The sequence below is a fragment of the Podarcis gaigeae genome (assembly GCF_964106915.1).
Source record: "Podarcis gaigeae genome assembly, chromosome: 13".
NCBI classification, from domain to species: Eukaryota; Metazoa; Chordata; class Lepidosauria; order Squamata; family Lacertidae; genus Podarcis; species Podarcis gaigeae.
In genome coordinates this window covers 32,715,063-32,727,696 of record NC_139689.1, presented here as the reverse complement: position 1 = coordinate 32,727,696, position 12,634 = coordinate 32,715,063, and the positions used below count along the sequence as shown (strand labels likewise).

At 44.8% G+C, this 12,634-nt stretch overlaps 1 protein-coding gene across 6 annotated transcripts in view; it reads right to left on the bottom strand.

Annotated features, from left to right (window-relative positions):
* Nucleotides 1-12,634, bottom strand: part of SRCIN1 (SRC kinase signaling inhibitor 1) — a 330,260-nt gene that overhangs the window by 271,453 nt on the left and 46,173 nt on the right. The window lies entirely within an intron of this gene.

The following is a 12,634-nucleotide window of genomic DNA, read 5'->3' as shown; positions in this document are numbered from 1 at the left end:
AACCAAACTCAGCCTTCTCCAAATTTTGCAATGCAGTTCTCCATCCAAGTGAATATGTACAAGATGTATTTAGTGCACACAAAAATGCTTATATTAATGAAAACAATGCACAGATATACATTGTTACATATACATAGGGGGGAAATGCATTGGAAAAATGTGTGTATTAGGAACAATTGCATACCAAGGTTCGTACATTAGAAGAAATTGGCACTAAAATGCTGGTGAATATTCATATGGACTTTTTTTAAAAATCACAAACTGATATGGAAATACAAGAATACTCAACTCAAGACTGGATAAATGAGAAACCGAAGGAAATCAAAATTGACAAAGATTCGCATATCCCTTGAGAAAAGGTGTCTGCATCGACGAAAGCTAACAGCATCAGCTACTGCTAAGCCTACCACAGGGGCTATTATTCAGGAGGGTGACCTGACGTTTGAAACAGTTGACACAATCTTTATATGCAGGGGTGCACATTTCCCAACCTTTTCTCCCCATAAGAGAAGATCAGGTGAGGCTGCCCCAGTTTGTTCTGTTTGCTAGTGAGGAGGGCTTTAGCCACGCTTAACTTCCCTCTGTGCTTTCAGGCACGGTCCAAAGCTTCCTGTCTGAGCGCTCTTCTTTTGCTCCGGAGCTTTCCCCGTGAAAATCTGTACTTTACCACCAAATCAGAGCAAACGGCAATCCGAAGAACACCCAAATTGCTATTCGTTGTGCTTCAGCTTTAAAAAGCGGATTTTTGCAGGGAGAGCTCGGGGACAGGAAAAAAGAGTGCTTGGACATCAAGCTTTAAAGCACAGACCTGTGCCTGGAAAGAACAGGGCAAAAGGTTAAGCCCTGAGAACATCTTTCTTCCTGGCAACCTGCAGAGAAATGGAGCAGGCTGCTCTGTTGTAAAACCCACAAGTAGGGAGGGCAACACCTTGGTGACAGAGGGCACAGTTTGGACACAGTAGATCCCAGGCTCAAACTCTGGCATCTCCAGTTAGAACGGGCCCTGGGTGGTGATGGGAAAGGCCTCTTTCACACCCAGTCTGGAGGGCTGCTGCCGGTCCGAGCAGACAATACTGGCCTATATGGCCAGCCGTAAGGCCGCTTCCTATGCTCCTAAATAGTTGAAGAGCAAGGCGGGTGGAAGAAGCCATACTCTTGGGCTTTCCTTCACTTTAACCTCTCTCAGAGTGGAATCACACATTAAAAAGGAGGGAAAGGCTGCCTCCAAAAACAACAGCTTGTCTGCATCAAGCTCACTCTCCATATATAACACCTACTTCTCTGCCCCAACCAACAACAGCAAATGATGCGGTAGAGGAAGCAGCAGGTAAATAAGCTGGGCATTATGCAGGAGGGAATGAAAGATGCTACTGCCATTTCCTGCAGCAATGTGCAAGTCCTCTGTAATGAGCAGTGCTTCCTGTTTTCAACAAACATGGGGCATGTGGGAACCAAAAGAAAAGAACTATTATTATTATTATTAGTTTATTCCTCACCTTGCAAAGACTTATAAAGCCCCTCCTCTTGGAAAGTGCCTCACAAGACGAAACATAAATTACACAATTATCAGTCCTGGGTTTCAGCACCAATTTTTTAATAATAAATAAATTACAATATTAATTAAAGCCGCATGTTTAAAATAGCCATACAACAAGAGAGTTAATGGATGTGGCGTGAAGAACATAACTGGACTCCCCTAATCTTGAGAAACACACTTGAACAATAACGACAACAAAAACGTCTTTTACCAGCTCGCGCCCCAGCCTCACTGAGCCATGCACAATTACTTTACTCATCGCGACAGCGTATCTATTCTGGGATGGCAAGTGGCAGCGTCTGGCATTTGCAACTGCAGGAAAATGTTTCGGAGGATTGCTAACGCAGTTGAGATTTTGCCTGGGAATGTCTGCAAAATGTGCCATTACAGAGTCTGAGAAGTCTGGACATGTTGGCAATCGACCTGTGGCAAGCTAGTCATACAGACACCTGCTAAACACTCATTTTCGGCATGCCACCATCAGCAGTGCTCTTTGCTGACTATTGAGGAAAGGGCAAAGTTCAGTGGTCAAGTACAATACTGTTACACACCACCCAAATCTCTGAAAGTGCTTACCCAGGACTTGTTATTTCCTTTTGGAAAATGAGGCACAATGGAGACTGCAGTGTCTTTATGATAGATGGTTTGCTTATACATATATACAACCTGAACCTACAATGGAGGGGTTCACAGCATTAACATGTGAAGTGGTTCTGGCTTCTCCTATAACCACAACAGCCTTGGACTTAAGCAGACCCCAACCATTACTCTCAAATGTTTCTCTCTCTCCAGCCCGCTGTTTGCTAACTCCATTGTATAACTCCTAACTGCAATCCCTGAACTCTAACCTATAACACTGGCATCCAGAGTAAAGGTAAAGGTAAAGGTACCCCTGCCCGTACGGGCCAGTCTTGACAGACTCTGGGGTTGTGCGCCCATCTCACTCAAGAGGCCAGGGGCCAGCGCTGTCCGGAGACACTTCCGGGTCACGTGGCCAGCGTGACATCGCTGCTCTGGCGAGCCAGAGCTGCACACGGAAACGCCGTTTACCTTCCCGCTGGTAAGCGGTCCCTATTTATCTACTTGCACCCGGAGGTGCTTTCGAACTGCTAGGTTGGCAGGCGCTGGGACCGAGCAGCGGGAGCGCACCCCACCGCAGGGATTCGAACCGCCGACCTTTCGATCGGCAAGTCCTAGGTGCTGAGGCTTTAACCCACAGCGCCACCTGCGTCCCTGGCATCCAGAGTACTCATCTGCAAAAGAGATTTGCCCTTTATCCTTTGTGATTTCCCCTTTATCTTTTGTGTTGTCTTAATGGCTCGTCTAGGCTATCACCTCAAAAGGAAATTATCCTGACTTAATTAGCTTTTAAGGGAGGCGGGTGGCGCTGTGGGTTAAACCACAGAGCCTAGGACTTGCCGATCAGAAGGTCGGTGGTTCAAATCCCCGCAACGGGGTGAGCTCCCGTTGCTCGGTCCCTGCTCCTGCCAACCTAGCAGTTCGAAAGCACATCAAAGTGAAAGTAGACAAATAGGTACTGCTCCAGCAGGAAGGTAAACGGCGTTTCCATGTGCTGCTCTGGTTCGCCAGAAGCGGCTTAGTCATGCTGGCCACATGACATGGAAGCTGTACGCCGGCTCCCTCGGCCAATAAAGCGAGATGAGCGCCGCAAACCCCATAGTCGGTCACGACTGGACCTAATGGTCAGGGGCCCTTTACCTTTTAATTAGCTTTTAGTACTTTTCAAGCCCCCTAAGATTAAAGAGGTGTTTGACACACAGCTTAATACTCATAGGTCCTGATTAGGTTCTAACGTGCGAATCTGACACAAAGTTTTAACACAGAGATTAAAATTCTAACACCACCTCAATCTGGAATTTAGGGTGTCTTGCACCCACCAACTCATAAAAATACTTTGCTGCATTCACACTCCTGTTTACTGTGCACTCACTTCTGGGTTCTTAATCTGTGTTCACATGACGTTATCCAAAATGCATACATATTCTGTACTTTGTTACAGGATGCTACAGTTTGATGTGTTGTTTCTCAAAGAAGCTTCATGCCAATTGGATTTATTCTTTTTCTTGGAGCAGTAGCAAGCCTTTTACCTTAAGAAGGAGAAAGGAGGGAGGCCCTTGACCACTTCAGCCTTTTCATGTTTATTAAAAGTAAGACCTGCCATTGAAAAGTCTACAACTTCTCTTCTCAATATTCATTTGATTATTTTTTTTGGGGGGGGTGCATTTTCACCCCACTATAAAAAGATTAGCAAAATGATTCCACCCCGCTTTAACACTGACTTGCGGTGATTCTCCGGGGTCCCAGGCAGAAGAGTTTTTCCAGACTTATCTGGGGACATCAGGAATCAAACCTGCGACCTTCTGCATTCAAAACATGTGCTCTGTAGTTAAGCCATGATCCCATCACCTTTACTGGTTATAAGAGTGTGTGTGCGCACGCACACACACACTTTTGGTTTTTTAAAATGCCTGCAGCCATAAGCAGGCAGCAGATTTTCAGAAAATTAATTATTTTAAATCAAAGCAGGCCCCAGCTTGGAAGAGTGCTTTCCTTCTCCTCTTAACACAGGAGGGATGGCATTTGCTGTGAAAGGTCTGGTTCAGTACCAAAAACAAAAGGAATAAAGCATGTGTGGTTTTTTCCTATGGAACTACTGCTCAGCTGTAACAAAATTCATTCTAATGCAATTGATGAACTGACTGGGTTACGGCTCATGCTGCTAATCAACTAAAGCTGTAATCCTGTGCACACGTACCTGGGTGTAGGTCAAAGAGGCTTGTTTTTGAGTAAACGTGTATAGGACGGCACTGGACAATTCCTTGCACAGTTCTGTTTTCCTCTGGTGACATATAGCCAGCTGTTGTGTGAACGGGTCCTTGCTGAGAACCAGAGTTAAACAAGCATTAAGGGTTTGTTAATCTCATGTGTCTGTTTGGGTACATGTAGCTCGGGCAACCAGTCCGCCATCGCCCATGGCCTCATTTCGAGTCTGTATTTGTTGGCCCACAGACATGAAACCTCGGCCCTCCGGGATATGATCAATTGACCCAACCGCTTGGCCCTTGGACCCCGGCAGAAGCTGCAATGACTGCTAAATAATGCATTTGTTGGCAGATGTTGGGAATCAGGACTATCGGGGAAGGCTGAAAGAGCTGCTTTGTTAGGTTTGTTGTTGTGCACTCTCTCCAAAGGTGGGAGTGGGTTGCTTTGTTGCTCATCCCTTTCCATCTGGAACGTGCAGAGCAACCAACAGTCCATCTTTCAGCTTGTCCATAGCTAATTTCCACTGGGAACAAGTGAGCTGGAAAACTCACGTAGATGGAGCTGCATTGAAAGGATGCTGATTCTTTCTCTCCCTCTCTCTCTCCCTCCCCGGCTTTTTTGCCTCGTTTACCCACCGCTCCGTTATTAGCCCTGTAGGCAAAAAGAAAATGAATTGAAGTGTGCTACCTCCTTACTCCATAGTCTCAGATATCGAGAAGGGAGGGAATAAGCGAAGCTCTGGGCCATTACAGGCAGCACGGTTCTTATGGAGGTCTCCATGACCTCAGCCGTAGCACGCAAGCCTCTGTCCCTATTGAGGGCAGGCTGTTCCCCAGTGAACACGGCATATTCAGAGGCATCTAAAGCTCCGAACAGATCTGGCGGCCGATCACAGAAACAGAGAGAAGCTAGGGTGAAGGTGTTTCATATGTGCGTGTGTGTGTAAGTGAGGACATTTCCCATTTTAAACATTCCTTTGAAGGGAGACGTTAAGAACTCTGCCTCGTGATGATCCTTGTAATCTCAGCCCCAGGTAGACATTATAATGATTATATTATAATTTAGCATAATTTGTAAGGCAGCTTACAAATAAAATAGAATAAAATACAACTGTAGCCGTTAATAATAAAAAAACCCAGTAGACAAAAAAATACTAAAATACATTACCTAATGACAACCAAACTCATCAGAATAAAATAATGTAAGAGTTTAGCTTTAAAAATTAGAATTGTATCAGGGGCACGCACACACACACACACACATGTATCATACATCAAAATAGCATTCTTGCCATGTTGAGTATGGGTCTCTAAAACTTTGGCCTGTGCTTAAATGAAACTGCAGACTACCTAGGTGTCAGTAAATGTGAGAAAACCTATGCCTCCAATCAACAGAAAGAACAGGAAATTCAGGGGAAATATTTGTTCATTTGGCCTATTTTTATCCCACCCTTTAGCACAGGTGCTCCCAGAGTGGCTAAGAAAGTGGCTAAGTTAAAATAACAATCATGAAATGAAAGATGAATAATAATAAATAGACCAGTCACATTTAAAAAACAACAACACCCCAATGATGAACTAAAAGTTTTTAAAGGTTGAGGGAAATGAAAATATCTTCACTTGGCATTGAAAAGAGGCCAGAGATTATGGTAGGCAATCATCCATCGGGAGGGCAGTCCCAAAAGCTCTCTTCCCAGTGACCACCTGCCTGGATTCAGCTGAAGTCTTTAAGTCTTCAAACCATTAAGGGTAAGCACCAGCACTTTGAACTGTGGTGAGAAGCAGCCAATAAAGCTGTTGGTAAACCAGTAAGATATGTACACAACAGCAGGCCCCAGTTAGCAGCTGCAGCAGTTTAGACTAAACCAGTGTATCCCAGTCTTGGTTCTCCAGCTGCTTATGGACTACAGTTCCCATCATCCATGACAACTGCTCTTCCTAGCTAGGGATGATGGGTGTTGTAGTCCCAAAACAGTTCGGGAAACCCTGGACTACGCTTTGCAGGCAGTTTCCAAAGGCAGCCCCACATACAGCAAGTAGCAGACTAGTCTAGTCTGGAGTTCACCAAAGAATGGATAAATGCATAGGAGCGGCTGCAGTATGGGCATCCAATGGCAAAGCTAGATCAATGAAGATCCTGCCCCCCCCCCCCAGATGGCGAATATAATCTTGTAGGAGGGCAACCCTGTCCAGGACAGATTGAGCATCACCTCTCCAGTCAGGCCAACCAACAAAAACAGCATCTCTGTCTTCTCAGGATTGAGCTCCAGTTTATTGGCCCTCAACCAGTTCATTACTGACCCCAAGCAGGAATATTTATAACTGGCTTCAGATTTTTGAAATGAGCACATACAAATTCTAAGCATGTACCGCTCTGAGGTGCAGGAGTGAGTGTTCTTGTGAAATACTGTACACTGTGGAACTTGGCTATGGAAGAGGGCACCGCATGACAGCATGCTGGATTAGATGAGCTTCAGCTACATCTTCCAAGAGTCTATAATTCCGAGGTTTGTTTGGTTTTCTTTCCCAGCCCCCTCCGCAATTAGAACCACCGAAATCCTCCCTTCTGCTCCATGTTTTGTTGGCATTTCCCTGATGCTTCTCTCAGGGCTATTATCAAAAGCTCTCTTTTCCTTTTGGTGGATTTTGATGGACAGGCCCCAGGGAGCAGGTCGGAATGTGCCACGAATTTATCAGCTTCCCACCGATGGCCCGGCATGCTAGCGTTAAAGAGATGGCATTATCTTTTATCATACGGTGGCCAAGTTCCCTCCCCGCCCCCCGCCTCCGCTTAGCATTGCGTGGGCAAAAGGATGGCTAATGCATAATGTATGGCGAGAGCTTAAAAGAGGGACAGAGGAGGAGGGTGGGAAATATGAAGTACGGATGCTTAATATCCCCCCCCCCAAAAAAATGAAGTGTTGTGCCCTTAAGTCAGCCCAGAAGACTTCCTCCTTGATCCCAATTATGTGGGGGCTGATTGCAAGGTTGCTCCAGCTTTTTGAGAAGCCCATGAACAATCTGGTGTAGGATGACTTATGCACTGTCTTAGGGGTGTATTGTATGTGTTGAGAAATAGAAATATGGCCACTGAGAGTCATAGAATTGTAGAGTTGGAAGGGTTCCTGAGGAACATCTAGTCCAAGCCCTTGCATTGCAGGACTATGGGAGCTATTGGGTTGTTGTTTTTATTTTTATTATGTATTTTGTGGTTTTATATCTTGATTCTATTCTGTGAACTGCCCAGAGACCCCCGGGGGAAAGGGCGGTATATAAATTCAATCAATCAATCAATCAATCAATCAATCTATAAAGCAGCTATCCCATACGGGGATTGAACCTGCAACCTTGGCGTTACCAGCAACACACTCTAATCAACTAAGCTATCCAGGCTGACCAGGTGAGTACAGCATTCCTTTGAAAGGTAGATCAGGGTGAACAATTGGCCCAAGATCATTCAGTTACTTTTTTTAGGGCTCTCTCTCTCTCTCTCTCTCTCTCTCACACACACACACACACACAGAGAGAGAGAGAGAGAGAGAGAGAGAGAGAGAGAGAGTCTAACACACTAACCACTGCACTAGGAGTGTGGAATTGTTTCCAGTCTGAGGGCTACTACATTCCCTTCCTGGTAATTTCCTGAGGGCCATAGATCAAAGCTGAAGCATCTGCTTTGCCTACAAGAGATCCAGGTTCAGTCCCCAATATCGCCAGGTCCAGCTGGGAATGTCCCCAGAAAACTGCGTAGGAAATACTGAGCAAGATGGACTGATGTTGTGACTTGGTAAAAGGCAGCTTCCCATGTCCCTATGACTCTACCCCTGGAATAATAAACCGTTAGGAGGAGTCAGTCTGACCAGAGAGACTAGAGGGCCTATCTCCTGTGCTTAGGAAGCCCAGCAGCCTGTGATAGCTGGCCACTGACGACATCAGGCTGAAGGACCCGCGTATGTTTAGCCTAACGAAAAGAAGATTATTGTGAAGGGAAATATGCTGACAGCACCTTCATTTATTTCAAAGGGTACTGAGAATAAGACAGAAATCACTGGGCTTAAAAATCACAGGAGGCTAGATCTATGCCAACGCTTTAGAAAGTAACCCTTTCCAGCCTAAAAAGCAGCTCCCAGCAATGCGAATAACCTGTTTAGATCATTTCGCCCCCTGAGATTTTCAGGAAAAGGCCTATCAGTAGTTGTCAGGCATACTTTAAGTGTACGATTTCCCTTTTTAAGGAAAAAGGACAAAAGCTAGCGTGACCGGATATCTACAAGCACCTAGAACAGACTACAGTGGTACCTCAGGTTAAGTATCTAATTCGTTCCGGAGGTCCGTTCTTAACCTGAAACTGCTCTTAACCTGAAGCACCACTTTAGCTAATGGGGCCTCCTGCTTCTGTTCTTATCCTGAAGCAAAGTTCTTAACCTGAGGTATTATTTCTGGGTTAGTTGAGTCTGTAACCTGAAGCGTATGTAACCTGAAGCGTATGTAACCCGAGGTACCACTGTAATTCAGGACTCATCTGCCTTATACATTTAAATCATACTACTTTGAACAGCCATGGCTTCCTTCGAATAATCTGGGGAACTGAACTATGTCAAGGGTGCCAAGAGGAGATCCTTATTCCCCTCACAGAACTACAGTTTCCAGAGATGTTTAACAATCAATACTTATTTCCCAGTAAACTCTGGGAATTGTAGTTTTGTGAGGAGAATAAGGGTCTCCTCTCGGCACCCTTGACAAACTACACTTCCCAGGCAAACTTCCCATTGGGGAAAGCCATTGCTGCCTGAAGTGGGATACTGCTTTAAACATACAACCGTACCTTGGATCCCAAACGCCTTGGAACTCAGACGTCTTGGCTCCTGAACGCCACCAACCCAGAAGTGACTGTTCTGGTTTGTGAACGTTCTTTTGGAACCTGAACATCCGACAGGGCTTCCTGTAGCCAATCAGAAAACGCGATTTGGTTTTTGAATGTTTTGGAAGTCAAACTGACTTCCAAGGTACGACTGTATTGTGTAGACAGGGCCTAAATCTGCAATCTCCCTTCTTCAGACTAACAAATGCATGGCGGATAAAGCTATCATCAGCAGTTACTAGTCACAATGACTATGGAGTATCTCCATTATATACCATTTGGTGGGGGTCACAGGTGGGCTGTTGTACCTATGTCCTGCTTCTGGGCTTTCCAGAGGCAACAGGTTGGCCACACAGAGAACAGAACGCTAGACTAGATGGGCTTTTGGTCTGATTCAGAAGGTCTCCCAATGCAGTCCTCAAGCCTTCAAAATGCAACATCATCATCACTGAAATGTATATATGGCCCTCCATCCGAAGATCTCAGGGCAGTTCACAACATACAGGATAAAAGCACCACATACATAGTTAAACAAAAGCAAAACAAAAAAATACCCCCTCCCACAAACATATTTAAATGGTCATAGTACATTAATAAGCCCAAAGCCTGGTTGAAGAGGAACATTTTCGCCTGGCACCTAAAGATGTATAATGAACCTCCCTGAAGAGAGCATTCCACAAACAGGGAATTGCTGCAGAAAAGGCACTGCCACCCTCCGGACCTCATGGAGGAGGCACATGAAGAAGGGCCTCAGATGATGATCAGAGTCTGGGTTGGTTTATATGGAAAGAGGAGGTACTTGAGGTATGGCGGTCCTGAGCTGTTCAAGACTTTATAGGTCAAAACCAGCACTTTGAATTGGACACAGAAACTAATGAGCAGCCAGTGCAGTTGGGTCAGGATTGGTGTAATATTCTCAAACTGTCTTGCCCCAAACAGCAACCTGGCTGCCTAATTCTCCACCAGCTGAAGTTCCCAAACCATCTTCAGAAGCAGCTCTACGTATAATGTACTGCAGTGATCTAACCTAGAGTTCCCAAACCATCTTCAGAAGCAGCTCTACGTATAATGTACTGCAGTGATCTAACCTAGAGGTTACCAGAGCATAGACTTGTGATTCCCCCACCCCTTCACTCTTGAACTGTTTTAAAATTTAGCATGCAAAAGAGCTCTGTAGAACTCAAAAGCTCACTGTTTTCTTTTCTTTTTTTTTACATTCTGGTCGGTTCCTAATAATGGTACTGTCCAATGATGTATTGTGGAGGCTTTTTTTCTTAATGGATAAACATGGCTGCCTTTGTTTTCTTCCAACTTCCATTGAAGATGGCAAATTCTCCCTCCTTTCAGTCCTTTAAAGAATGAAAATCGGAATAATGGGAACTATTAGTAGAGCAGAAGCTGCAAGAGAAATTCTGGACTTCTGGGTTCACATTCATATCCCCTGCCCTTTATGGAAATCACGTTTCCCCCCTTCTTTCGCCTCTAGCCTGCAAGATGGAGAATAATTATCCCTCTCACAAGGGAGTCGGGCAGGCTCATTAATGGTTTGCAAAGTGCTTTGCCAATCATCAGACAAGGAAGGGCAGAACGCAGGTAATTATTTTTAGCCACTGAAGGAGAGCTCAGTTTCTAGAGGTGCCACATGCTGGAAGGGTCCCCCCCCTTCCCTCTTTTTCTCTTCTCAGTTAGGCGCCTAGAGCAGCTGAGGACTCCTGGGTGTCTGCATATCCCTTCAAACAGAAATACTGTTTCTTGGCCTTCTGGCAAAGATCATGTGCAAACCAGCAGGTTTTATATTTATATCTATTTCTCGCCTTGGTGACTCTACACAGAGGGCAGGCTGTGTTGGTGTGTTCAGGAATGGTTTGAAAATGTATTTTTGGTAAAGGTCCCTAAACGTTGCTGAAAAAAATATCAGGGATAAGAATAATAATAATAATTTATTATTTATACCCTGCCCATCTGGCTGGGTTTCCCCAGCCACTCTGGGTGGTTCCCAACAGAATATTAAAAATACGATAAAACATCAAACACTAAAAACTTCCCTAAACAGGGCTGCATTTAGATGTCTTCTAAAACTCAGATACAGTGGTACCTCGGTTTTCGAATGCCTCCGTAGTCGAACGTTTCGGAACTCGAATGCCGAAAACCTGGAAGTAAATGCCTCAGTTTTCGAACACACCTCAGAAGTCGAACAGGAAATGCAGCTTCCGTTTTGAGTTTTCTGTACTGAGGCTTCCGTTTTGAGGTTTCTGCTTTCAGTTTTCGAACGTTTCGGAACTTGAACAGATTTCTGGAACGAATTACATTCGAAAACTGAGGTACTACTGTAGTTGTAACCTCACTTTTTGCAGTGAAGGAACTGCCAGAAGGCCCTCGGAGCTTGACCTCATTATAGGCTGGCAAGGGATAGTTGCAGACCCATGTCTTTGCCCTTTCCTGACTACCACAGATAGTGTCATCATTTCCTTGTCTTCAGACTTGAGGTACTCCCAACAGATTTTTATTATTTTTAGAAGAGACTCAATCAACTATTTATTGTATTTTACTAAAAGCCATTACAAATCCAGTTACAGAACCAGTAAGTCCAATAAAACCTATTGAGAAAGGGACTCCGTCATGTACTGGCAAATTCGTGAATTCCGCAATTACAGCTAATTTGGAGTTCTCAAAAACCAGGCAATGAGGCAAGTCATGCAAAAAAATTATCTTTTTTATTATTACAAGTATATCCCGCCTTTAACTCAAGATGGTGTACAGAGTTCCCTCCCCGCCCCATTCCATTTTATCCTCACAACAACCCTGTGATGTAGGTTAGGCCGAGAGGCAGCGATTGGCCCAAGGTCATCTGAGTGAGCTTCATGGCTGAGTGGGGATTGCAACCCCACCAAGTCCTAGTTCACTGGAGAATGTGGGGTAACATTTGCTTGATGCATCATGTAACCTCCTCGGTAAACAAATCAGGACGAATGCAACATAAACAGGTCGCCTGGAAACAACCTAAGAAAACTGCTCCCTCAGTAACTGAGGAGAAAGATGTCAACTTTTGTTTTTACCAAATGTCGATAGCCCTCTTCAGACACTCTGCTTGCTTGTGAAAAAAGCACAAGAGTGTGAATAAGTGAGCTAAGTTCCGCCATTCCCCTTCATGAATTAGAAAGTGAGATTCTGATGTAAACCAACTTCCAAAATGTGGTAACACCAATAGCAGGCAAAAAGGGGTGAAAAAAACTCCAGATTCCACAAATAAGAGATTATAGTGAGCCCAAAGTTGGGTGTGGGGATCGTTTCTCAAGGGCAGGGAACCTCTTGTATTCATGGGGGTTTGATGCACGATTTAAGGCTCGTCCACACTTCTGCTTGTCCCAAGCAGTTTCCCCCTTGCCCTGCTCCTTTCCCAGGAAAACCCGCTCTTTAGTGCTAAACTGGAGCAAATGTCAATCTAGAGAAATTGCC